The following is a 27,484-nucleotide window of genomic DNA, read 5'->3' as shown; positions in this document are numbered from 1 at the left end:
ATATGGTAAACAGACTTAGGAAAGATAATTTAAAAATTATTGGAATACCTGAAAGTCATGATCAGGAAAAGAGCCTTGACATCATTTTCAAAGAATTACTACAGAAAAATTGCCCTGATATTCTAGAAGCAGAGGACAAAATAGAAATGGAGAGAATCCACTGATCCCCCGCGAGAAAGAGATCCCAAAAAACCAACCCCTAGGAATATTATAGCCAAGTTCCAGAACTCCTAAGTCAAAGAGAAAATATTACAAGCAGCCAGAAGGGCACAGTCCAAATATTGTGGAGCTGCAGTCAGGATCACACAGGACTTAGCAGCAGCTACATTGGAAGCTTGTAGGGCTTGGAATACAATATACCAGAAGGCAAGAGAACTTAGAATCCAGCCAAGAATGAACTACCGAGCAAGGCTGAATGTCCTCTTCCAGGGAAAAAGATGGACTTTCAATGAACCAGGGGAATTTCAAATGTTCCTTTTGGAATGGCCAGAGCTGAACAGAAGGTTTGATCTTCAGATACAGGACCCAGGTGAAGCATAGAGATTGGAGGAGAAGGAGAAAATATGAGGGACTTAATGATGATGAACTGCATGTATTCCTGCATAGAAAAATGACATTGATAATACCCATATGAACCTTCTCAGTTAATAGAGCAGGTAGAGGGAGCTTTTATAGTTGAAGCACAGGAGAAAGCTGAATTCGAAGATAAAATATGGTGTAAAAATGGAGTCAATAGAAAAAAAAAGGGAAATGGAATGGGAGAAAGAAAAAGGAGAGGGGGAATAGTCCAAGATATTTCACACAATAAGATTATTTTTATTACAATGAGCTATTGCAATGATATGGAAGGGGGAGGCAAGGGGGAATGAGGGAACCTTTGCTCTCATCAGAGATGGCTAGGAGAGGAAACAGCATATATACTCAATGGGGAATAGGCATCTGGAGTAAGAAGGAGGGGAGAGCAGGGGGAAGGGATGGGGATGTGAATAAAGGAGGAGAGGATGGACCATGGGGGGAGAGTAGTTAGATATAACACATTTTCTTTTTTACTTCTTGCAAGGGGCTGGGATTGGAAGGCCTGCCCAGGACCATGGGGCCAGGTGGATACTGGGCCTAAGGGGTGGTATGGGGGCTCAGGGCTTCTTGGCCCCAGGACCCGGGATCTGTCTGCTGTGCCACTCAGCAACCCTACAGCAGAGTCAGAGTGAAAGGAGAGAGAAAATATAGTACATGGTAGTGGAGAAATAAGAAAGGAAGTTGCGATCAGCAATGGCAACGTTGGAAAAATATGAAAGTAACTTTTGTGAGGGACTTATTATAAAGAATGTGATCCACCCATGACAGAGTTGTTGGTGTTGGAACAGAGACTGAGGCATATTTTTTGTTATTATTATTTGGGGGAGGGTGCAGGGCAAGTGGGGCTGGGTGGCCTGCCTGGGGCCACATAGCAGGGTGATCTTTGGGTGTCTGGGGCCAGATTTGGACCTAGGTGCTTCTGGCTCAAGGGCCAATGCTCTGTCTGCCACCCAGCCACCCCTATTATTAATACTATTTAATTTTATTTTGGGTCTTTTTTCCTTTTCTTTTTTTCTTTTTCTTTTTCTTTTTCTTTTTCTTTTTTCTTTTTTCCCCTTCTTTTTGGTTTTTGCAGGGCAGTGGGGATCGGGTGGCTTGCATGTCACACAGCTGGGTGATTGTTGGGTCTATGAGGATGGATATGGGCTCGAGTGCTCATGGCTCCAGGGCTCATGCTTCATCCATTGCGCCACCTGGCCATACCTACAATTATTACTATTATTTTTTTAATGTTATTTTTTTTCTCTCTCCCCTTTACTTTTTTCACCCAAGCAAGTCTATCTATATTCATGGGGGGAGGGGTATTTTGTTTACTTGTAAACAATATTTTATTAATGTAAAAAAACATTTGTACAAAATGAGAATAAAAAAATAAATTAAAAAAATAAAAGAAAACAGAAACATGAAAAAATAAGACATTAAAAAGGGAGGAAGGAGGAAACAGAATAGGGTAAATTATATCACATGAAGAGATGCAAAGAAGGAGGAAGCAAAGGGAAAGAAGGAAGTGCTTGAAATCTTACTCTCATGGTATTTGGTTTAAAGAAGGAATAACACATACCCTCAATTGAATTTAGAAATTTATGTTATCCTTCAAGTATGAGAAGAGGAAGAGGGGCAAGAAGGTTCTAATAGAAGGGAGGGAATGGGGGAAAACAAAAAAAGAGGAAAGAAAAGGGAAGGGACTCAAAGAAGGTGGGACAGATTGAGTGTGGTATTCAGAAGCAAAACACTGGTGAGAAGGGATAGGTAAAGGGAGGGGAAATAGTACAGAGGAGAGATGGTATGGAGGGAAATAAAGAGTTATTAATTATAATTGTGAATGTGAATGGGATGAACTCTGGAATGGAAGTGGATAGCAGAGAGTGAATTAAAAACCAGAATCTTACAATATGCTGCTTTCAAGAAACACTTTTGAAGCAAGGCAATACATATAGAATAAAGTAAAGGGCTGAAGAAGACTATATTATGCTTCAGCTGATGTGAAAAAAAAAGCAGGGTAGCAATCCTAATTTCAGACAAAGCAATTGCAAAAATAGCTCTCATTAAAAGGTATAATAAGGAAGGAAACTATAGCCTCCTAATAGGTACATTGAAGTAATTTCAATACTAAATATATATGCCCCAAGCAGTTTAGCTTCCAGAATCTTGGAGGAGATGTTAAATGAATTACAGGAAGAAATATACAGCAAATCTATGTTGATGGGGAACCTCAATCTTTCACTCTCAGGATTAGATAATTCTAACCTTAAAATAAGCCTTGAAGGAGGTGAATAAAATGTGAAACTCAAAAATTTTTAAAAAAATGATTGATGAATACTGCCATTGCATGTTGTTGTTAGAAAAACAAACAGAAATGTTAATTAATTGGAAAAAAAGAAAAAAAGGAGAGAGACCTTGGTCAGATTGTTATCATGAATATAGGGAAGAAGTCAGTTGGGTCTGGGAGGAGTTAGGTGGTGATTGTGTTCAATGTGTTTAGTGCTAAGTTTTTTACTTCACTCATAATTTACTTCACTCCCCAATGTCATTGTGGTACTGTGATTATATACCTGACCTCAGAGCTAGGAAAAACCAGGTTCAAGCTCTGTCTCTGACCATCCTGGTTGTATGACCATGGGGAAGTAGGAGTTCAAGAGTGTCGTGGGTTAAAAATTAAATTAATAACATATTTTACTAAAAATGTTTTAAACCTTTATTATATGTAAGACATTCTGTTAGGTGTTGGGGATAAAAAGACAAAAACGAAACTGTCTTTGTCCTCCACGAGTGTGAATCCTACTGAAAGTTCCTAGTAAGTTTGCTGTTTAGTTAAAGTTTTCAATAAAATTGCCCCCTGCCCTTGTGAAGCTTACAATCAAGTTGATTGATATGACATATAAATAGATATAACACAAAGCAATATGAGGCACAAAATAAATTGCATAAGATGATGGTTGATACTGCTGTTTTCCCCTTCTAACATTTTAGCCAATTTAATGTATGTAAAATGATATCTTGGGATTGTTTTAATTTACATTTTTCTGATTAATAATGAGAGTATTTCTGGCTTCCATTTTTGAGGAAAAAAAATTAAGAAAGGCCAATCTCACTTTAAGTTGCTAAAGGAAAAGACTCTGGGAAGCCATGAATAAGGAAGAAGTATAGATTATTAAGTAGAAAGTCTACAGAGCCATTGTATAGATCTCATTGTTATATGATTGTGAAACCTGGATGGTCTACCAGCACCATGTCTGGAAATGAAAGTGCATCTATTTGAATTGTTTTAGAAGAATTCTGAAGATCATCTGGCAAGAGAAGGTACTAGACACTGACATTCTTTCTGGAACTAAACTCTACTGCAGAGAACACAACTCAGATGGGCTAGTCAAAAGTACATTTACCAGGGCGGTGAGGTGACGCAGTGGATAGAGCACTGGCCCTGGAGTCAGGAGTACCTGAGTTCAAATCTGGCCTCAGACACTTAATAATTACCTAGCTGTGTGGCCTTGGGCAAGCCACTTAACCCCATTACCTTGCAAAATCTAAAAAAAAAAAGTACATTTACCTAAAATATTATTATTATAAGGCAAGTACTCACACAGTGTTCAGAAAAAAAGTGATACAAGACCAACTCTCAAAGACTCTCAGAATTGATTGCATAACATAAGAGAATGGCACAAGACTAGCCAGCATGATGTGCTCACATCAAATAAGGTGTTGTGCTCTGTGAGCCAAGAATTGTAGAGGCTCAAAAGAAATGTGAAATGTTCAAATGTTTATATGTTCAAATTATTTGCACTCCAAATATTCACATGAATTGACTATTTATACCCAGCCTGTGGAAGAGCATTCTGAGTTTATATTGGTTTGATCACTCACAGTTGGACACATTGTGCTTGACTCCAACATAATGATGTCATTTTGGTCCTCTTTGAGAATGAAAAGACAACATCCAAACAACCAACCAACCAACAGCAATCAGAAGTTAGATGGAATTCGGTTTTATTCCCTAGACTAATAATATTAAGGGATCAGATAGCTATAATTCTAGCTTGTTACCCTTTCTCCTTGAGAATAGCAGAGTAGCCTCAGGACCCAATTTCCTGCTTCCTTTTGGAAAAAGGTGGGAGAAGAAGAAGTTAGAGATGTCTATTCTATCTCCCTACCCTACACCGACAGCCCTTACCACAGGTGTCTTCATAGGTCTCTCTTTACACACATATACACACTCTCATAAAACTGATTCTGTGACTTTGAATTCCATTACAATGCCCTCTTTTCTGACTGAGGCAGTGTGGGGACTTTTTCAACAGACTTATTATTACAGCTATTCCTTCTCCACTGAAGGGATTGGGGGTGTAGTGCTATCCCCCTTCCATGATCTGGAAAATCCACATAAAATTTTTTTGTCCCTTATTCTTGCTAACGGAGAAGTCTGAATTATGGTTTTAAAAGATAAAATATGTTGCTATTATAACAGTACTCTCTATATATTTTATGCATTTCTGAATTTCTAAATTTCTTTTCTGTGTCATCTGCTGGCTTTCACATGTCTTCTTGCAAAACTCTGCTAAAATTCCCATTTAATTTCTTACGTCAGCCTATGATATATCAAAACCACAATGGGGAAAGTTGTGATGTGGAAGGAATGATTGTACTACAATTTCTCATTATTTAGATTTCTTCTGTTGTCAGTCGACCTCTACTTTTGTCTATTTCTCATTTTAAAAATTTAATGTGGTCAAGCTGGGTTGTTCAAATCTTCTATAATCTGACATTGCACTGTTCTTTTTTTTTAATCAACTCATTAGCATTTCTGTTCTAACATCTTCGTTCTAATCAGTCAATTATGATTTTGTGTGTTGATGGCTGATTATGACCATTTCAGAGGACTGATATCTAAATTTGATTTTAGGGGCTGTCTGGTCTAACCTCTTGATTTTATAGATGAGGAAACAGTCCCAGAAAATGAAATTATTAAGTCCTTCCTACCTTCCCTATTTTTTCCCAGGGTGTCTCCAGCCTCAGTCAACCGGGCTTATGACTTTAGAGTCATCTTGGACTTTTCATTTCCCTTTACTTCACATACACAAATAGACACCTCCCACCCTCCTGTTTCCATTTCTCCATTTACACAACCACCACCCTCATTGAAGTCCTTTTCACTTCTTGCCTTGATTATTGCATTAGCCCCTTAGTAAATTCCCTGTCTCAAAACTATCTCCAATCCATCTTCCATATCATTGATTGCTATTCCTAAAGCAGAGATTCCCGACCATGTCATTCTCCTTCTCAGAAAGCTTTAACAATTCCTTATTACCTGTGGGATAAGATACAGACTCCTCTGCTGGGTTTGTAGAGTTTTTCACAGTCAGGCTCCAGTTTATCTTTCCAAGATGATTTTAGAAATCCGCGTCCTGTAGTCTACATTCCAGTCAAAATGGCCTCCTTGATTTCCCCACTAAGAACAATAGGACTATCCCCTATGTCTCTCTCCTCATTTCCACCTCTCAGGAACCCAGTTCCCTCCAATATTCAGCCTCAAATTCTGCTTCCCTTGTATTTCTCCTCCTGTTAATGCATCCCTCTTTGAAGTTTCTTTTTAATTTTTTGTATAGATTTTCCATTTCCTTACTTGCAAACATTTTTCTTTCTGTGTGCAGTTCAATGTAACTTGTGAACAAAGGACAGTATGGTTTTTGTCCTTGTGTTCCTAACCAGAATACAGTGGCAGGCACAGAACAATCTTTTAATACATTCTTCCTGTGATATTCTGTTGGGGAACTTCCCACACTATTTTCATTAGATAAAAAGCTCAGATACTTGTTACACAACACATGTTCCTAAAGGGTTAATGCATCAAACTCTTATCAGCTACTTCCTGATACAAAACATGGGTATTGACAGAATTATGAACTGAGGTCCTTGTCAGTGACAGAAATATGTGGCTTTTGCAAAATTTCTCAAGGTTATAGAGAAACAAAACTCTGTGAGGTCAGAAGAGAAAAAAACTGAAGACAAACAGAAATAAAGAACACTCTACATGTAGGTCATAGATCTGAGAGAAACTTTAGAGAATGTTATACTACCTCTGTGACAAATGGCAAAAAATTTAACTTCTCTGGGCCTCCAGTAAATAGGAGTATTGGGTGGAGGGCATAAGCCTTTATATGATTTAGACTGTGTACTAGGTTCTATGCTAATTACTTTTTATAAATATTATTTCATTTGATCCTCACAACAACTATGCAAGGTAGGCAATTTTATTATCTCTATTTTATAACTGAGGAAGTTGAGGCAGAGGTCAAATGACTTGTCGAAGGTCACACAACTAGAATGTGTCTGAGGTTGGATTTCAATTTAAATCTTCCTGATTTCAAACCCAAATCTCCCCTACTCTGCACACTGTGGCTAGACTAAATAACCTCTCAGTTCCTTCAACTCCAATTATGATGATCCAGTTTTGAGACATAGTAATCAGCACTTATAATCGCTAGTCAACTGAATGATTTCCCCTTGTTTTATAGAAGAGGAAGCTTCTGGGACCCAGAAAATTTAAAGCAGTAAGAGACAGAGCTCAGACTTGTACCTGTTATCCACCTTAAGATCCAATTCTTGTCTTCGTGGACAATGTTAGTGAGATTTGAACCCATTTCATCCTAACTTCATATACAGAGATCTTTCCAGTATACCATGATTCCTGTCCTTCAAAAGCAGGATCACCAGCAAATAAAGTAATGGCTAAGGATATTCTAGTTTTAGAGAATTTAGAGAATGAGCTTGGCTCATTCAGATGCTCTCGGCTGACTCAGGGAGGCAAAAATTCACTAAGGGAGTAATGCAACATGCTCTTGTGCATCAGAATATAATTTGTTGTTTCTTCAATTTCTCTCTCATAGGCTGGAGACAATAAGGCATTATAGAAAAGGATTTAAGGACATTTTTCAGGACCTAGCTGGGTACAACAAGTGGGACTGAGACTAATGAACAGATTGGATCTGTAAAGGGAGTTTACCAAATGGTCAGTCTTTTTTGACCATGTGGAAGCCATGTACTAAATAAGATTTTATAAGGATTCTTCATCCTACCCCATTGAAAGAATGAGTTTTCAGGTTTTTTTTTAAATATTCAGTGACTACTGTTGTTCTGGAGATGCTGAGAGAAGTTGGATACTTTGTCTTTAAGCAAAGTCATAACTGGAATTTCTAGCCTTGGAGAAAAATTCAGCTGAATATGTGTGAGTGTGTGTGTGTGTGTGTGTGTATGTGTGTGTGTTTATTTGTATGGCTAGAGAGACGTTGGCATATTGACAAAAAGAATAAAACTATCCCATACCTATCCAGGAGGTATAAGTTACTGTGTCCCAAGAAAGGGATACAACCAAAGAAGGAAAGTGAATATGCTATTTTTGTATGTACACGTGCCCCTTCTTAAGACTCTATCCTCTATTTTCTCTTTTTCATTCCTAGTCAAAAAAAAATAGAGCTGACAAATTTCACAGTTAAGTCTCAGCTATTTAACATTAATGTGAAGATATATGAGAGGGTACCTCCAACTTGTCCTTGGTAAAGGTGGAAGTCCACTGTACAAATTTTGGAATTTTTTTCTCCAATGTATCAATTAATTGTTCTGACTTTTTTTTCCTCTTCAGAAAATACTGTTTGTCCTTTGGGATGGCGCTCTGGGAAGGGAAGGAACGAGGCATATATGAAATGCTATGGTGATATAAGAAACAGAAAATATCAATAAAATGCAAAATAGAAAAATATAGCAATAACTTCTAAAATGAAAAAAATTGCTGATTTGTAGTCCCATATATATGTATATATAATGATAATTATATCCATCTATCTGTCTGTCTATCATCTATCTATCTATATTCTATGTATCTATCATCATCTATCATGTATTTATCCTCTTTCTATGTTCTATGTATCTACATTCTTCTATCATCTATTTATCTATCTAGCTAAGACTATATATAATATATATATATGTGTGTGTGTATATATATATATATATGTATATTTAAATCTTTCTTACCAGTAACCTTTCTACAATCCCAGACTTCCTCTACATGTGTCCCAGGAGCGGAGGAGGAGATCTTTCCCACTACTTATCCCATATAAGCTTTCACCCTAAGGAAAATTGAAAATTACCCTTCCTTGGGGTGCCCTTTCTTCCCCTGCCCCTAATTTGACTGTCTACAACTGGTTCTCTATAGCACCAGGAGAGGCTCTTCTAGAACCTGGAGAGGGGACCCAAGGAAGGGGACTTTCCAGACTTTGCCTGCCCTGTCTGCTATCCCTTGGGGATCCAAATCACTGAGCAGATAGACAACCAGCAAACCTGAGTCCTGTTTCTGTAGAGCAAGAGGAGAGGGATGTTTCCACACAGCTTGGACCCCTCCAGCAATACCACCACTCGCTGCAGGATTATGTGGGAAGTTAAGAATTTCACAGAAAACAAGTTAACTGAAGTTCACTGCTTGCGTTTTTAAAAGTGTGTACTGTTTGTTCCAGGAGTTAATAAATTATGAAGCCAGACTAAAGTTTAATTTTCAGATAAACTTTGTCTTACTGTGTGGAGAGATCCTGACATTGGTGAAGGATTCATATTCCAACTGTTAAAAAGCAAAGAGAATAGAGTTTACAGACTAGTCAGTGAGTTTGATTTTGGTTCTAGACCAGGGAAAGTTCTAGAACATATTACAAAGAGATGGCTTCTCTAATGTAGAGTAGTACATGGTGACCACAGAAGGTTGGGCCAGCTTCTATCATGGGGCAGGCCATGGCTGACTAAATATATTTCCTTTTTTAAAAGAATGACCAAAGTGGGGGAACAGGATAATGCTCTAGATATAACTGACCAAGGTTTTAGCAACAAATTTGCTAAAAATAAGTCATACTGTATGACCCCCGACAAGTCACTTAACTCTGATTGTCTCCAAAAAATAATTGAACTATTCTTATGAAAACAGTGGAGAAATGAAGGCTGGATGCCAGTACAATCAAACACTTCAGAACTGGTTGAATAGTTCATTTGAAAGTTCGCCAGTGGAGTGCGCCTTTGATCTATGCTTGGGTCTGTGTTGTTGCTTTATATTTTATTTATTAATAACAAGAGCTAGTGTTTATGCAGCATTTTTAAGATTTACAAAGCATTTTATAAATATTATATTATCCTCACTACAACTTTGGGAGGTAGGTGTTATTATCCTTACTTTACAGATGAGAAAACTAAGGCAAACAGGTTAATATCTTGTCCGTTATCACACAGTTAGGCAGTAGGCAGTATTTGAATTCAAATTTTCAGGATTGTAGATCTATACTCTATCCATTTCACCAACTTTCTGTTTTCAGTATTATCCAAGAAATAAGGACTTGAATAAAGACAAAAATCTGGGAAGATTAGCTAAGCCATTAGATAATAGGATTTTCAAAACCTTGACAGATTGAACTGATGCTATAGAGATGAAGTGTAGTAGAGTTAAATCTAAAGTCTTATACTTTCAAAATTCAATGTCACAGGGGCGGCTAGGTGGTGCAATGGATAGAGCACTAACCCTGGAGTCAGGAGGACCTGAGTTCAAATCCAGCCTCAGACACTTAATAATTACCTAGCTGTGTGGTCTTGGGCAAGCCACTTAACCCCATTGCCTTGCAATGACCTAAAAAACAAAACAAACCAAAACCGATGTAACAAGAACAGACTAGAGAAGGCATAGTTAGAAGTTTGAAAAATATATGGGGGTTGTAATGCATCACAAACTCAAGAGAAATTAGCAGGATAACCCAACAGACCAAAAAAGCTTAGTGCAATCTTGGACTTGATTAAAAGAGACCAGGGGTCTCATTCATAGGGGTTTACTGGAGCCACCTTGAATTAACTTGAGAAATGCTAGTTGTTAAATTTTCAGTTCAGTTTCAATGGATAAATGTTAAAAATCTGGGGCTTGATTTATTTAATTGATGATCTAGATTTATTTGATGACGAAAATGTTAACGATGCAGATTACTTAAAAGTATCTGTGTGTACACTTTTTGTTCTGGTGGTTAAACATTTGTCAAACACCACTGGTTCTAGTTCCACTGTACTTTGCTCTGGTCAAAACAGATCTGAAGTTTTGTGTTCAGTTTTAGGAAAGACATTAGTAAACTTGGGAATGTACAGGGTAAGGTAATTAGGATGAAAAAGGTGAGAATTAACTCATAGAACTCATATAACCAAGGATATTTATCTTGGAGAAGTGAAGGACAAGCAGCCAGAAGGATATGATAACTAGCCTTAAATATTTGAACAGTTGGAATGAGAAGGACAGATTAGATGTGTCTTTTGGTTTTTACTTCCTTCTACTTGGCTGTGCTTCTGTATTTCTGGATTTTACCACCAATTTTCTCCTTTCCTTTCTCTTCTCTTCACCTTCCATTCTTTTTTATAACAGATAAATAAACAACATTAGATATTACATGGTCATGAAACAAATAAGAAACAACGTAGTATGGTGGAAAACACCAATTCAGTAGACTAGGAGTCAGAAGACTTGAGTTCTAGTCTTGGCTCTGTTGCCATCTTGACTACATGGCTATGATGATTTCCTATCATCCTTCTGGATATCAGTTGCTCGTCTGTAAATGAGAGAGTTAGCCTGCATGAGTTTTAGTAGTAATGATGTGTGATTCTTTGATTCCATGAGATTCTACAGCCATTCAAAGGAACTGACCCCCTTTGTTGCTGGTACTCATTTCATCCACTGCAAAATAAGGTAAATGGACTCATTAAAAAAGATTCACTGTCAATTCTAAATTTAAGACTTATTTCAGAGGCCTATTGTGCACATAAAATGATAAAAAAACATGTAAATATTTATATGTATAAAGATTTTTAAACAAATCTTAAATCATCATTATCATCACTGAAATCCACCTGTCTCAAGGAAATAGTCAAGTTTTTTTTTTCATTAGTAGGTCACATTTCCTTGGCAATAGTTCCAAACCACTTTTCTTGTAATTACCTGGTTATAAAAGAATTATTATTAGTATTATTATTCTCATTTTTTAAACAGATAAGTTTTAAACAGATAAGTGCAAGTATCTTACCCACGGTTATAGATCTTGCTTAAGGAAACCATTGACCTCAAAATTTATTTCAAGTTTGACCTGGGTTGGCTCTAACACTAGATGGCAATATTGCCTCGGAAACTCGGTCCTAGGCATTCTCAGGGCAGGCTCCAAGGAGCATACTTATATTATTTTCTTAACTTTTTTTTTTTTTTTTGCTCAGTCCCAAGCAAGCATTCCAGAAAATCAAAGTATGGGAAAAACATGAATTCTTTCTAGTCTTCTCTTTACTCCATCTCCTTTTCTGATGTGGCAAGCATCCTCATGCTTCCCCCCTTCCTTCCACTTTAGATGTTCCATGAAGGAATCAAAAGATCATAAATCTAGGGCTGACAGGGACCTAATAAGTCATATCACAGATGAGGAAACTGAGTCTGTGAGAGTTTAAGTGACTTATCCATGTTGAAACAGAGATCCAATAACTGAGGCAGAATTTAAAACCAGTTTTCCTCACTAAGCCTCATGTTTTTATTCACTGTTCAAGAGCCAGGTTAGCAACTAAGGAAAACCTCACTACTTCCATTGTCCTTTCCATTGCTTCCCTTATGGTTATAAAAGCCACCCAGTGTTTCAATCTGGAGTCAGGTAGACCTGAGTTCAAATCTGACCTTAAACACTTGGGACCCTGAATAGGTCATGAAACCTTTTTTTGCCTCAGTTTACTCATCAACAAAATGTGGATAATAGCATCTCCTTTGCAACTTGGGCAGCTCATGTAACCTTTTTTGTCTTAGTTTACTCATCTGCAAAATGTGCATAACAGCATTTACTTCCCACATTGAGTAGGTCATGTAACCTTTTTGTCTCAGTTTACTCATCTGCAAAATGTGGATAATAATAGCACCTACTTTCTAGGGTGGCTGTGAGGATAAAGTAAAATAATATTTGAAAACATTTGCAAACTTAAAGTGCTGCATTAATGCCAGCTGTTAGCTATTGCCAAAATGAATAAGGGTCACAACTGTAGATGTAGAGCTGGAAGAGACCTTAGAGGTCATCAAGACAAGCTCCTCCTTTTTATATGGAGGAGTTTAAATCTAGAAAGACTTGTCAAGGCTCAACCAGTAAGTGACTAAGGTAAGATGTGAACCCAACTCTTCCTGATAATGTCCCCCTTTTCTTGCTATAGTAAAGGAGTCTTCCATTCACTTACAGGTATATGTGGTCAAAGGGCTAACCCTGCCCCTCTCCTTTGTTCTTCTCTCCTTTTGAACTTTTGAAAACAAAGGTTCTTTTGGACCTTGCCTCACAAATTTAGAGCTGAGTTCATTTAGTGGAGTTCCCTCATTTTACAGATGGGGAAGCTGAGGCTTAAAGAAGTGACATGACTTGTTCAAGGGCACTCAGGGAATAAGTGATCCAGGATTCAGATTCAAGTCCTGTGACTTCAATTGCCTGGACTGAGATGTGTTATCTCTTGCAAATCACAATTCCATTTTAACATTGCTCTTCATTGTCTCAACTCAAAAATGAGACTTTAACTTTTGTTTTGGTATCTTCAGTACTTATCACATTGGCTGATTTTTGGAATTGATTCTTTCATATTACTCCTCTTTACTCTAAGAGGTACGTTTCAACCCTAACAAATGACTGGCTGTTCTTTGATTTAATCCAGACCTTTCCATGTTCTAGCAGGTCAATTGTGACTGGAATGCACTCCTTCTATCTCTTCCTATTGAAATTCTTTCCCTTCAAAGCCAAGGTCAAGAGCCACCTGTTCTCTGGAGTCCCATCATATTCCCTTGTATCATTCTTATCTATATGCCTGGTGTCCCTCATTAGTTGGTAAACTCATTGAGTGTAGGAATCATTTTTTCATCTTGAAATCAGAGCCTTATCTTCCAATATTAAAATGGAAAGGGGAGTTTCCAGTCCTTAGCACATAGTAGGTCTGAATAGGTCCTAGTATTTCTATAATATCTACTATTCTCCAGACTATGCTAAATGCTTTATAAATGTTATTTCATTTGATTATCACAACATCTTTGGGAGGTAGGTACCTATCATTATTTTCATTTTACAAATGAAGAAACTGAGGCAGACAGCTGTTAAGTGATTTGCCCAGGATCACCCTGCTCATAATTGTATGAGGCTGTCTTTAAACTCAGATCTTTCTGACTCTAGGTTCAGTGCTCTATTTGTTGTATTATTTACTGTTTATTATTCTACATTTGGCTTTTTAAAACCAAGAGGGGGAAGTTCCAGTAAGATGCCAATCATGAACATTTGGGATGTAGAGATAAAGATGTGGAATCAGAGAAGGATAGGGAAAGACAGGTGATAGATTATGGCATTAGGAATCAGAATTTCTAGTCCTTCTTCCTTTTTCTATGGTTGTCTCAATTCAGGATTCAACACACTTTTATTACATTCTTATTCTACCAAAACAGAAAATAAAAATAAAAAATACATCTCTTGTCCTCAAGAAGCTTACATTCTAATGGGAGAGATAAAATGAACATAGATATAAACAAAATACATTTAAATTAGAGGCCAAGTAACCTAAAAGGGAAAAGCTGTAGCAGGTGGACATGGACCTGGCTGTTGGGGGGGGGGGGTGTAAGGTGTCACTGTTGGATCTATGGATATGGTCATCACCATAATGTCTCACCAAAGCAAAATTGTATAATTATTTTGTGTAGTTCTGTTTAATAGGTATACCACAACCAAAGTCAAAAATATCACAGTCCCAATGGATTTAAGGGTGCAACTGATTAAAAAGACCTGTGAACACTGGGGAGGGATGCTCCCCTTTTTCATCAGGTTTGTTAATGTTTTCAGTATGAGATATCAAATTCTTTTGAAGTTATAACTATTAAAATTTGGCAGAAGGCTAATACTTAAACCTCAGGCCCTTTACAATTCACCTCTGCTCTGTACTGTCCAAACAAACTCCCTATATGTGACTACTGTTAAAATGACTAGGCTAAGGTTAACTCTTTTTTCAGTGGTCATCCTTTCTAAGAGTGTTGAAGTAGATAATAAAGAGATCCTTCCTTGAGACCAATCATTTCTGGCTTGGGAGAGGTAAGGGGTCCATAACATATAGGACTTGCTGTAATGAGCACATCATCTGCAAATTGGAACATCTGAAGGACCTCATCTTTAGGGAAAAATCTCTTCTATTTGAACCCTCTTCAAGATCTACTCTGTGACAATGGTAAATACTTTTGGCAGACATATAACTTATTGTTTCATTCCTCCCTTGATATTAATAAGTGGAGAATCCTCCAACAAAATTCTATTATATCTCTCAAAAAATTTTCTATAAGCCTAATATGTGTGTCTCTTACACCTGCTTGAAGAACCTCATTTCAGCCTACCTTTTGCTCTGCCAGATCAAATGCTAATCTACTGTCGAAACAATAATCATAGGATAAGCTTTCAGGTGGTGCTGTGCATTGAAAGCTAGACCTGGTGTCAGGAAAACTTGCTTCAAATCCCAACTCAGATACTTACTGGCTGTGTGACTCTTAGTGACTCACTCAGCCTTTCTCTGCCTCTATTTTTTCCATCTATAAAACAGGGATAATAATAACAGCTATTTCTAAACGTTTTTGTGAGTATTGAATGAAATAATTTGTATAAAGTGCATGGAAAACCTTCAAAAATAAGAGAAATGTTAAACATTATTCTGATGGTGAGGGGGGTGGGATCCTTCACGCTTTTCAGTTAATGTGGTTTCTCTAGGATAACCTTTGTGAACATCTTCCAGTTACCTTCTTATATTTTCATCAAGAATACATTTAATATGTGTGCAATTTTTTTCCATAAAAATTTTATGACTAAGGAAAAATGGCTCAGAAGGGCCCAGCGTTATTGATATTCCTTTTAGTCATCCTGTTTAGGTAATTGTCATATAGTATTTTTTTCCAGTGATTTGGTAGCCTCATTTTTTTATAGCTCTTGATGCTATGTCATTTCAAGGATGGACCTCTTCTAAGTATACCTAATGTAAGGCACTGCTAGTCCTTTCTGGATTTTCTTTAATTCTTTTTTTTACTTCACATGGATCACATTGGGGACTGTTAAAGTCAAACATAGTGATTCTAAGGTTATTGATGAGGAAAATAGCATTTATTTATAGTGTTTTAAGATTTGCAAAGCATTTTACATATTTTAACTCATTTGATTCTTATATCAACTTTACGAGGTAGGTACTATTATTATCATCATTTTACAGATGAGAAAACTGAAGCAACATGGCTAAATGACTTGGGGTCTTGAAACTAGGGAGTATTTGAGTTATAATTCGAACTCTGGCCTTCGTGACTTCAAGTCCCATGCCCTAAACACTAGCGTGCGACTGCCTAATAGTTTGTCATATAAAACATGTAAATATTTTCCAATTTTGGAAGTCTATTTTCCTGTTTCTATTTTCTTCTTTAAATTCTCTTGGGATTTTGTTGCTTAATCTCATGCCAGATTTTCAACAAACTCATTTTTCCTTCTCTGTTTCTCACTCTTTTATGGGCCCACATGGCTCATAATCTTGGGATATCCTCCTCCATTTGGTTTTGCAAACAATTTTATGTTTTAAACCTATGTTTCCCTTGGCTACCTTGTCTTTTTACTTGGCAAGAAGATCAAGTGTTTGCTGGCTGAGGCTGTTTCTAGGCTGTGGAAATCACTTTACATCAATTACATTTTCATAGGAAATGGTGCTAGTCTGGGTTGATGCTTGCCCACATAAGTTAATAATGATTTGACTTGGTTGTGGTGTCTGTCACAGGGTTTTAATAGGAAAGATGAGGCTCAGTAATATAGTGGAGAATCTTGGACTGGGTGTTGGAGAAGGGCCAAGAAATCTTGATGCCAATCTTGGCTCTGGTACCAACTAGCTTGGCAAGTCCCAACTTTTTTGGTCCTGAGTTTTTTCACCTTTAACATGAGTGAGTTAGACAAGAGTATCCATAAGGTTCCCTCTGCCTCCAAAATCTCATGATTCTATTGAAGTCTAGATCACTTGTGCTATAGAGGCAAATTATCTAGGTGGTCTTGTGGAGAGAATGTTGGAATGGGAATCAGGAAGATATGAGTTTGAATCCTGTCTCAGATTAAAAAGCCAGATGGGAGAAGTTTGGTGTTCCATCCTCTAGTCTTCTAATCAGAGGGAAGAGGTAACTGAGAATGCAGAGAAAAGTGTTGAGTTTCAAAAACCAAATCAATCAGTGTAAGAATGAGATTTCAAGTGATCAGCCTTTTGTAGGGTGAAAGTAACTACCAAGTAAAGCAGCTGATGGAAAATGGAGAGTTACCATCAGAACACACACAAGAAACACTAAATGGTGGAAGATGATTCAAGAAGCCAACCTAGACACTGGGATGATCAGGAAAGTATCCTTTAGTAAAACGACGGGGATTCCATAAGGTTAAAAAGTAACAAGGAAAGATGGTGGACAGTTAGGGCAAAAGTACAGAGATGGAAAATAGAATGTGATGTGAGAAGAATGTTAACTTGGCCAGGAGGGCTAAATTCCTTCATTTGTGGAGATGGGGTAGAATGCAAGAAGACCGGAAAGTTAGAATATGTCAGGTTATGAAGAGTTTTTCATGTTAACAGATATTAATTGGATCCTGGACATATTTGGGAACACTTGGAGTTTAATGGATGGGGAGTGGGGTGTGACGTTGTAAGATCTGCACTTTAAGAGAATTAGAATTGCTTTGTTAGTTGAAAGAAGGAGGTATTGAAATAGGAGAAACTTGTGACCAAGAGACCAATGTAAAGGACCCTGGTGAAGTTAAATTAATTAACTGATTAATTAAATGTCCACATGAGAGGTGATGAACTAAAGTAGTTCTATTGGAATAGAAAAGAAGCTTCTGTAAGAGATGTTATAGAGAAAGAAATAGAAGATTTGACAACTTATTGAATATGTGGAACGAGTGAGAGAACAAGGAATTGAAAATCACTCATATGTGTAAACCTGAGAAAAGAAGAATAGGGGTGCCCTTGATAGGAACAGAGAAGTTCAGAAAAGGCAAGGGCTTGGTGGAGATGGAGGGGGAGGGAAAGATAATGATTTGCATTTTGGGTATGTTGAGACAGAAATGCCTAAGAGATACCCCATTTGAAATGCCCATAAGGTAGGTAGAACTGGTGCTCAGGAGAAAGACTACTTAGCTGAATAGATAGGTCTGGGAATCATCTGCCCAGAGATGATAAGTGTCCATTGTAGCTAATAAGAATTTCCAAATGAGAGAGACCAGAGAGAGAGAAAAGAGAAGGGTTCCTAGGGTAGATATTTGGGGGACAACCTTAGTTAGTGGATGTAACAAGGGTGAAGATTCAACAAAAAAGACTTGAGTAGGAAAATAGGTAGGAGAAATGAGAGGGATCAGGCAGAAAAATCACCCATAGAGGAGAAAACATTTAGGAGGAGAAGGCAATCAAAATATCTAATGTTGTAGGAAGGTCAAGAAGGATGAGAATCAAGAACCAACCATTAGATTAGGCAATTAATATATCATAGGTACCTTTGGAGAAAGCAGTGTCAGTTGAAAGATGGAACTGGAAGCCAGATGTCATTGTTTTAGAAGAGAGCAAGATTAAAGGAAATGCTGGCACCTAGTGTGAATGTGGTTCCTCCCTCAAGAAGTTTAGCTTAGAAAGGGCAGCTCAATGGACAGAGTGCTAGGCTGGAGTCTGGAAGACCTCTCTTCCCGAATTCAAATCTGGCCTCAAGATACTTCCTAGCTGTGTGACTCTGGGCAAGTCACTTTACCCTGTTTGCCTCAGTTTTCTCATCTGTAAAGTAATGTGGAGAAGGGAATGGGAAACCACTCCAGTGTCTTTGTCAAGAATACCCCCCAAATATGGTAACAAAGAATCAGAAATGATTGAAGCAAATGAACAAAAGTGAAACAAAAACTGAGAAAGTGGAAACACAGGACAAAAACTGGGAGACATGCTGAAATTTAATGGGATTATTTTTCCCCTAAAGGATAGGATAGGCAGGCATAGTTGTCTCTACTGATTTCTTTTCTGCAGGTAAGGAGCCTATAGATGAGAGGGATTGAAGGTTTGAGAGAATGGGGATGATGATGAGAGTAATCTTCTGAAGAAGACAGTAGTAGATGAATCAAGGGTTCATGTAGAAGGATTGGCCTCAGGGGGGAAAAAGCGTCATCTCTTCATCAGAGACTAGATTGAAGGAAATAATAGTGAGGATTAATGTCAGAGAGATGTGTGTTAAAGAGAAGGGGGAAGTTTTAAGGAATGACTTTAATTTTTTTCTTTAAAGTTTAAGGAGGTAGGGAGAGGAAATGGAAGAACAAAAGGATTTGGAACCATTGTTGTGGCGAGTAGAAGTAGAGTACCCATTAGGGATTATCTTGGTATAGTAAAGATTCAGTTGAAGTTGGAGCATAAACTGTATTCAGCCAAGCCGAGTTTTTTTATTTCTTTTCAGTTCCTTTTTTTGCAGCATGAGTAAGAGCAAAGAAGGAAGAAGGTAGTAATATTCCAAAGTTAGAATTAGGCAAGTTATGATCAGTGATAGGACAAGAGAACAAGTAACCCAGAAGTGCTGGATAGTGTATAATTGAATTGCTTCAAGATTCAGAAGACAGGCAAATCAGGGCAGGGATGATTGTGATTATGAAAGAAAGTTTAGGAGGAGTGTCAGATCTTCCTGTTATAGTGTAAGTTCCATGAGGGTAGGAGTTGAGTCTTATTTAATCTTTATATTTCTTCCAGGGTCTACCTAGCGCTGTATTCAGCACAAAGCACATACTGAATAAATGTGCATTCAGTGTTTGTTGCATGGTCATACACTACTCCCTAGAGTTAGCAAAAAATTCTGAAAGGTTGCCTCAGTGTGGTTAGGTCACAATCATATCCCAACATCAAGTAACATGATACAGCAGCAAGGGTCTAATCAGTTCCCTTGAGTTCTTTGAAACCTTTTTTTCCAGGCTTCCATAAAACATTTGAACCATGGAGACATCCAACAGAAATAATTGGGAAGACATTGGAGAGAAACACTATACATCAATCTTTGATTGAAGGAAACCTTTAAAGAATGATTCTTTGAAAGCAAAGTTGATCAATTGATAAACAGATGTGGTCCTAATTGGGTTCTTTCTAAGTTGCAAGTACTGTGCCACCTCAAACCTTTGTGGCAAGAAGTAGCATAGCAGAGGGCAGCTAGGTAGTGCAGAACTGATCCTGGAGTCAAGAGGACCTGAGTTCAAATCCAGCCTCAGACACTTATAATTGCCTAACTGTGTGACCTTGGGCAAGTCACTTAACCACATTGCCTTAAATAAATAAAAAATATTAAAAAAGAAGTACCACAGAAATCATTGAAGCTAATGCCATCTGAAGTGATAGCATCATTGATTCTTAAAGATGGAGAGGACCAAGGAAGTCATTTATTTTTATAGTGATGCATGAAACACTTCTAATTCTTGTTGGGTGACTATTCAAAAGTTATTTAAAGACTCATATTGAACTTATAGAATAAACACCACCTTCAATCTTTGTGCTGGCTATCCATCTCTCATATCTTATACTGTATTTATCCATTAATTTTATTTGAAAAGGTCTAATGCTCTATGGCAGCTAGGTAATACAGTAGATAGAGTACTGGTCTGGAATCAGGAAGACCTGAATTATATTCTGGCCTCAGATGCTTACTAGCTATGTGACCCTGGACAAGTCACTTAATTCTGTTTGCCTCAGTTTTCTCATCTGTAAAATGAGCAGAGGAAAGAAATGACAAATCCTTTCAGTATCTTTGCCAAGAGAACCCCAAATGGGGTCACAAAGGGTTGGGATAATTGAAAGTTGCTGAACAATACTCTATAAGGAAACTGTAGCCCAGAGATAATTATCTTGACAAAGGTCACACAAATATTAAGTAGCAAAACCACGATTAGCAGCCATATTTTTTAACCTCCAAATCCAACACTTTCCCATTATACTAAATACTTTGAAATTTTGGATGAGGCTATTAGGAAATAGAATAACTGACATTTACACAATGCTTCAAAGTTTGGAAAATGCCTTATATAATTTGTCTTACCTATATTATACACATTATCTCACAACAACTAGCTTTATGCTGTTGATCAAGGTACCATTTTACAGATGAGGAAACTGTACTTCAGAAAGGCTAAGTGATTTGCCCATGGCCAGACAACTAGTAATATGAGAGCATTTGAATCACTAATTTGAAGTTTTGCATTCTAGTCATCATTCTCTGCTGTTTAGGGAATCAAAACAACATTCCCCATTAATTTTATCACTTTGAGTTAATATAATTTCATGATTAGATGACCAAGATTAAATATTTTTTGGTGATTTTAGAGGAATTTTTAAACCATAAGAATCTTTGTGATTTGAAACATTTCCTTCATGTGGTCTTTCACCTCATTATGGAATAGCAAAATGAGTTGCTAATATCATGGTAAATTAGGATTTGATCCTGCTTTGAGGTTACGTTTATGTTTTGGTGGAGCCTTAGAATGATTTTAAAGCAGAAGTGGGTGGGATTTATTTCACTACAATTTTAACAAAATACCACACTCTCAGCTACATAATACTTTGAACCTAAAAAAAAGGAGCTGAAATATAAGAATTCCAGAGCTGACAAAATTGAGAATCAGACCCTTGAACTGGCTTGAGAATTCCATCCTGCCCAAAAGTTACAACAGCATGAACCCCTTCATACTGTCAGTGATAGGTTTTGTTTGTAAGGGGAGGGAAACTTTTTTAAAATCACTATTGAACTTTGAAATTTACTCTGATTATTTTCACAACTAACTCTGAGTCTAGGGCAAAGTTAAGGAAATTATCTTGTCCAAGCAAGCAGAAAAGTACATTTCCCAGAGCATGGGCCCAAAATATTGATGTTTCCCATGAACAAATGTGATTAAGCTTTCTCTGTTTTTTTTTTGTATTCACAAAATACTTTCAACAGGTAGTAAGAAGAAAAGAAAGGATGAAGTTGCTCTCTCTGTGAGTATGTTGATGGAAGGAGTGATAGTTCTTCCTTACCTGTTTTTCTGCTTTTCTAGGAAAGCATGTTTAGAGTTGATTAAATGTACAACACTCTGGGGTTCTTCCAGCACTAGCAGGAAAGAAAAAATAAAAGTTGGGCTGTTATTGTGGAAGAAAAACTAATGTAGAGGTCAGAAATCCAGAATGTCCTAGGACTTAGAACATTGTAAGTCCCTGGGGTTATCTGCTCTGAGCTCTGAATCATGGGATCTACGTCTGATTTTATTATTAGCTAGTCATTCTACCTTGGCCGTCCAGCTCCCTAGGTCTTGGGTGATGATCTCTTCAGTTTTAACATTTCACATTTTTCCAGTGAGATGAAGCCATAATGCATAGAACATTGGACCTGGAGTCCAGAAGACCTGAGTTCTCACATATAAGATTTATATTGACAGAAGCAAAGTATACATTGCATAGCTAAGCATCAGCATTATTGTCTGATTACATGTGTAACTGTTTCTGTAGTTCTTTGACTTCAATTTATCCATCATCAGTCTAAAAGCACTGATCTTTTGTGACCCCCCACCCCGCCCTGGCCTCTCTACCCATAACACTGAAGTTGATAGTCTTCTAAGAGTTCACTGTGGGGGATGGCTAGGTGGTGCAGTGGATGCTGGCCGGGGAGTCAGGAGTACCTGAGTTGGGATCTGGCCTCAGACACTTAATAATGACCTAGCTGTATGGCCTTGGGCAAGCCATTTAACCCCATTGCCTTGCAAAAAAAACTCTAAAAAAAAGAGTTCACTGTGAATATAGTCCTGGAAGGAGGTAGGAACAGTTAGGTGGCACAGGTTTGGAGGACTGGAATCTGGAAAACACATGAGTTCAAATGTGACCTCAGATGTTTAATTGATTATATGACTATAATATTACCAAATCAATAAGACTACTAAAATTAATTTACAGAGCTAGAAAAATGATACCAAAAATTTATTTGGAGGAACAAAAAGTCAAGAATATCAAGGGAATTAATGAAAAAAATGCAAAGGAAGGTGGCCCATCCATAGGAGATCTAAAATTATAAAGTGGCAGTCATCAAAGCTATCTGGTACCGGCTAAAAAATAGAGCAGTGGATCACTTGAATAGATTGGGTACAAAAGAAACAGTAGTAAATGACATAGTAATCTACTATTTGATAAATTCAAAAACTCCAGCTGCTGGAAAAAGAATTCACTATTTCACAAAAACTATTGGAAAAACTTGAAAACAGCATGGCAAAAACTAGGCATAGATATATCTCTCACCCTCTGCCAACATAAGGTAAAAAAGGGGTATATGATTTAGACTAAAGGAGTAATACCATAAACCTATTAGGAGAATGAATAATAGTCAGCCTGTCAGATTTATGGAAGGGGAGAAGTTTATGATCAAAGAAGAGATAAATAATTTAATAAATTGCAAAATGGATAATTTTGACTACATTAATTTAAAAAGGTTTTGCACAAGTAAAAGCAGTGCAACTGAGATTAGAAGGAATGCAGAAAGAAGGGGAACAATTTTCACAGTTAGTGCTTCTGATAAATGACCCATTTTGAAAACATAAAGAACTGAGTCAGATTTATAATACAATTCATTCTCCAATTGAAAAATGGTCAAATGATATGAACAGGCAGCTTTCAGATAAAAAAATTAAAATTATCTATAGTCTTATGAAAAATGCTCCAAATCATTATGATTAATTAAATTAATTAATTAAAACTAAACAATTCTGAGGTATCATCTCACACCTAAGATTGGCTAAAATGACAAAAAAGGAAAATGCTCAATGTTGGAGAGGGTGTGGGAAAACTGGGATACTAATGCATTGTTGGTAGAGTTGTGAACTGGATACAACCATTCTGCAGAGCAATTTGGAACTATATCCAAAAGGCAATAAAACTGTGCATACCTTTTGATCCAGCAATAATCAATATAGAAATTAGTTCTATATCCCAAAGAGATCATAAAAACAGGGAAAAGAGCCACATGTACAAAATTATTCAAAGTTGCTCTTTTTGTAGTGGCTAAGAATTTGAAATTGAGGGGATGTCCATCAATTGGGGATTGTCTGAACAAACTATGGTAGATGAATGTTATGGAGGACTTTTTGTTTTGCTAGGTGGTGTAGTGAATAGAACACTGGCCCTGGAGTCAGGAGGACCTGAGTTCAAATTTAAATTCAGCATCAGACTCAGCCTCTACTTGGCTATCTGAGCTTGGACAAGTTGGTTAATCTCATTGCCTTGCAAAAAAAGAAAGAAAGAAAGAAAGAAAGAAAGAAAGAAAGAAAGAAAGAAAGAAAGAAAGAAAGAAAGAAAGAAAGAAAGAAAGAAAGAAAGAAAGAAAGAAAGAAAGAAAGAAAGAAAGAAAGAAAGAGAGAGAGAAAAAAAGAAAGAAAAAGAAATCATGAATGACTTGAAAAGTATGAAAAGCATGAAAGCATGAAAAGACTTGAATGAACTGATGCTGAGTGAGGTGAACAGAACCAGGAGAATATTCTACATACTAATAGCAGCATTATGAGATAAACAACTATGATGGATGCAACTCCTCTCAGTAATTTAGGGGTCAAGAACAACTCTGAGAGACCTGTTAAGGAAGATGTCTGGATTTGAACTCAGATCCTCCTGACTCCAGGGGAGGTTGTTCTATCCACTGGTCATCTATCTGTCCCTTATTTTATCTTTTTCAAACTTCCTTCATGTTTTAACTTCCTTTCTAATGCCTTTTCTCTTTAGTTCTAATTCTTCTTTCATAACATGACTAATATGGAAATATATTAAACACGATTGTAGATGTATAACCTGTATCAGATTGTTTACTGGCATGGGGAGTGTGATGGAAAAATGTGAAGCTCAAAAGCTTGCAAAATAATGAATATTGCAAACTATCTTTGCATGTATTTGGGAACAAATGTTTGAAGTCATTAAAAAGATAAATAATATTTAAATTTTTTTCCAAAACCTGAGCTTAATAGAGGGCAGTGTTATTAATCCTTGAAGTAAATAGATGGAAACTTTTTCATCTGAAAATTTCATCTATTTCTGAACTAGGTTAGGCCAACTGGGTTAGGCCAACTTTGTATGCCTGAAAGGAGGTCTCTTATCTCTTTGGCTTAAAGTCTGTGGAGATGAATGCCCATCTTAATTTGCTCAAGCAACTTGTCTGAGATGCTCTCTGAGGTCATTCACCGCAAGAGAAGATGAGTAATTGACCCATGACCCTACAACAAGTAAAAATCATTGGATTTGATCTCCTCTCTTCTCGGTTCCAAGTTCAATTCTCAAATCACTATTTATACTTTTTTGGGGAGATAAGACAGACACATAAGAAAAGATATATATATATATATACACGAGGTCAGGATATGCTCAATATAAAAGAACTGCTGCACAGTCTTCTAAGAGTTCACTGTGAATATGGTCCTGGAAGGAGGTGGCACAGATAAGTGACACAGGTTTGGAGGACTGGAATCCGGAAAAGACACAAGTTCAAATGTGACCTCAGATGTTTAATTGATTGTATGACCCTAAGTAAGTCAATTAATTTCTATTTGTCTTAGTTCCCTCAACTATAAAAACAGGGAAAATACTATTTTCCTGAGTTGTTGCGAGGATTAAATGAGGTAATAATTTTATAATGTTTATCCTAGTATCTGGTACGTGGTAAGTACTAGATAAATAGCAGCTATTATTTTATTCTTATTCTTATTAGATAATCAAGTTTTTGCGATTGCTTTGGGCACTGTCCTGAGGCAATGCATATAAGCAAGCAATGCAGACTCTTCCCTCAAAGAGCTTTTTTATAAATTAAAATTTTATTATTTTACTGAGCAAATATTAATTTCTCTCTCTCTCTCTCCTTCCCCAGCATTACAAAAGAAAAACAAACAAATGTGCCAAGTTGAGCAAACAAATTCCTGTGTTCGTCATACTCCTCATTCGCAGCCTTGAGTTCATCACTTCTCTGTCAGAAGCTGGGGAGCAGGTTTTATTGTCAGTCCTCTGGAAAGGTCATGGTTGGAACATTGCATTGTTCAGCTTTCCCACGTCTTTCAAAGCTATTTGGTTTGACAATACTGTTATTGTACATTTTGTTCTGTTTGCTCTGCTCATTCTTTTCTGCACCAGTTTATAGAAATCTTCCTGTTCTTCACTGACACTGTAATGCTATTTCTTATGACACAATAATATTCCTTCTCATTATTAGACTATAATTTGTTCTATTGTTCCCCAATTGATGGACACCTCTTAGTTTCCCAGTTCTTTGTTAATAAAAAAGGAGCTACTATAAATGTGTTTATGTATAGGATATACTTCTGTTTGGATATACATAACAAATATAAGACATTTATAGCATCTCCTTTTTCAACAGCAAAGAACTGTCTGTGTACACACAAACACACACACACACACACACACACACACACACACACACACCCCCATAATATACATACACCCATACAGGGTCTTTTCCTCTATATCTTAATCTCTTCAAGATCATTGGATTAATAGTGTTATTGCTGGACCAAATGACATACACAATTCTGTAACTTTGAGGCATTGTTCCAAATTGCTTTTCAGAGTGACTGGACCAATTCACAAAAGAATTACTTTTTTAATGGGGAAAGACAACAAAAATCAGAAAGCAGAAGTGTGAGGTTGGCCAAGGATGAAGCCTCAGTTACATGGGTTAGAGATGACTTGGAAGTGAAGTGGTGTTCCAGTTGGAAGAAAGATAAGTGAGAATTCACTTAGCAGAGACCTAGACCTATATGATGCTGAATAAGTCAATTAATTTTTGTTTGTTTTGGTTCCCTCAACTATAAAAATGGGGAAAATAATAGCACTATTTTCCTAAGTTGTTGTGAGGATTAAATGAGGTAATAATTGTATAATGTTTATCCTTGTATCTGGTACATGGTAAGTACTAGATAAATAGCAGATATTTATTATTATTATTATTATATTATCAAGTTTTTGCAGGCAGAGCCACGAACATGAGTTCCAGTGTAAGGTGAAGGAAGACTAGAAAATGTAGAGTTGAGGGGCGGCTAGGTGGTGTAGTGGATAAAGCACCGGCTTGGAGTCAAGTACCTGGGTTCAAATCTGGTCTCAGACACTTAATAATTACCTAGCTGTGTGGCCTTGGGCAAGTCACTTAACCCCATTTGACTTGCCAAAAAAAACCCCTAAAAAAAAAGAAAATGTAGAGTCGAGACTTAAGAAGATTTGAGTTCAAATCTTGCCTGATAGTCTCACTAGTTGTGTGATCCTAGTCAAGTCACTTAGACTCTGCTTGCCTTGATTTCCTCATCTGTAAAATATGAATGATGATAATAATAGCATCAACTTTCCTAGTGTTAGTGAAGATCAAATGAGATAATAATTGAAAAGGACCTTTCATAGGACCTAGCACATATGCATTTTAGTTATATTATTATTATTATTAGTGGGTTTGAGCTAATTGAAAATAGAATAATATATTATATTAATAATATATTATATATAATAAAATAACAAAAAATCACATTAGAGATTAAACCAAATTTAGTTGAGTGAGGAGCATGTATGTGTCAATGTATGTGTGAATGTGTGTGTGTGTGTGTTTTTGTTTGTGTAAATATGAAACTTTTCCCACCTTCTTGCAGGGAGTCTAACACTCAGCCTCAATGAAAAGGTAGAAGAATTAAAATTCCTCATTTATAGAAAAAGAAGCAGGCACAGGATGACAGTGTTTAGAAACCCTCCTTTTTCTAAAGCTCCCTCAACTTTTCCATCTTCCCTCCACCCTTAAAAACAGTCCTGTGCAATTCCA

General features: G+C 37.0%; 1 protein-coding gene and 1 long non-coding RNA gene across 3 annotated transcripts in view; one reads left to right on the top strand and one right to left on the bottom strand.

Moving 5' to 3' along the window:
• HAO2 (hydroxyacid oxidase 2) overlaps positions 1-9,050 on the bottom strand; it is a 42,574-nt gene extending 33,524 nt beyond the window's left edge. For both annotated transcript variants that reach the window (XM_074188572.1, XM_074188573.1), the window contains exons 1-2: positions 8,908-9,050; positions 8,108-8,239 (exon numbers count right to left, since the gene is read on the bottom strand). The gene's annotated coding sequence lies outside the window, so the exon portion shown is untranslated. The remainder of the gene's footprint in view (positions 1-8,107; positions 8,240-8,907) is intronic.
• LOC141488480 (uncharacterized) overlaps positions 1-27,060 on the top strand; it is a 60,903-nt gene extending 33,843 nt beyond the window's left edge. The window contains exons 2-3 of the long non-coding RNA XR_012468703.1: positions 21,608-21,645; positions 25,538-27,060. This is a non-coding gene — a long non-coding RNA (uncharacterized LOC141488480). The remainder of the gene's footprint in view (positions 1-21,607; positions 21,646-25,537) is intronic.
• The last annotated feature ends 424 nt before the right edge of the window (positions 27,061-27,484 follow it).

The sequence above is a fragment of the Macrotis lagotis genome, chromosome 5 (genome assembly GCF_037893015.1).
Source record: "Macrotis lagotis isolate mMagLag1 chromosome 5, bilby.v1.9.chrom.fasta, whole genome shotgun sequence".
Taxonomy (NCBI): Eukaryota; Metazoa; Chordata; class Mammalia; order Peramelemorphia; family Peramelidae; genus Macrotis; species Macrotis lagotis.
The sequence above is the reverse complement of the archived record's forward strand: the minus strand, read 5'-3'. Positions and strand labels throughout refer to the sequence as shown.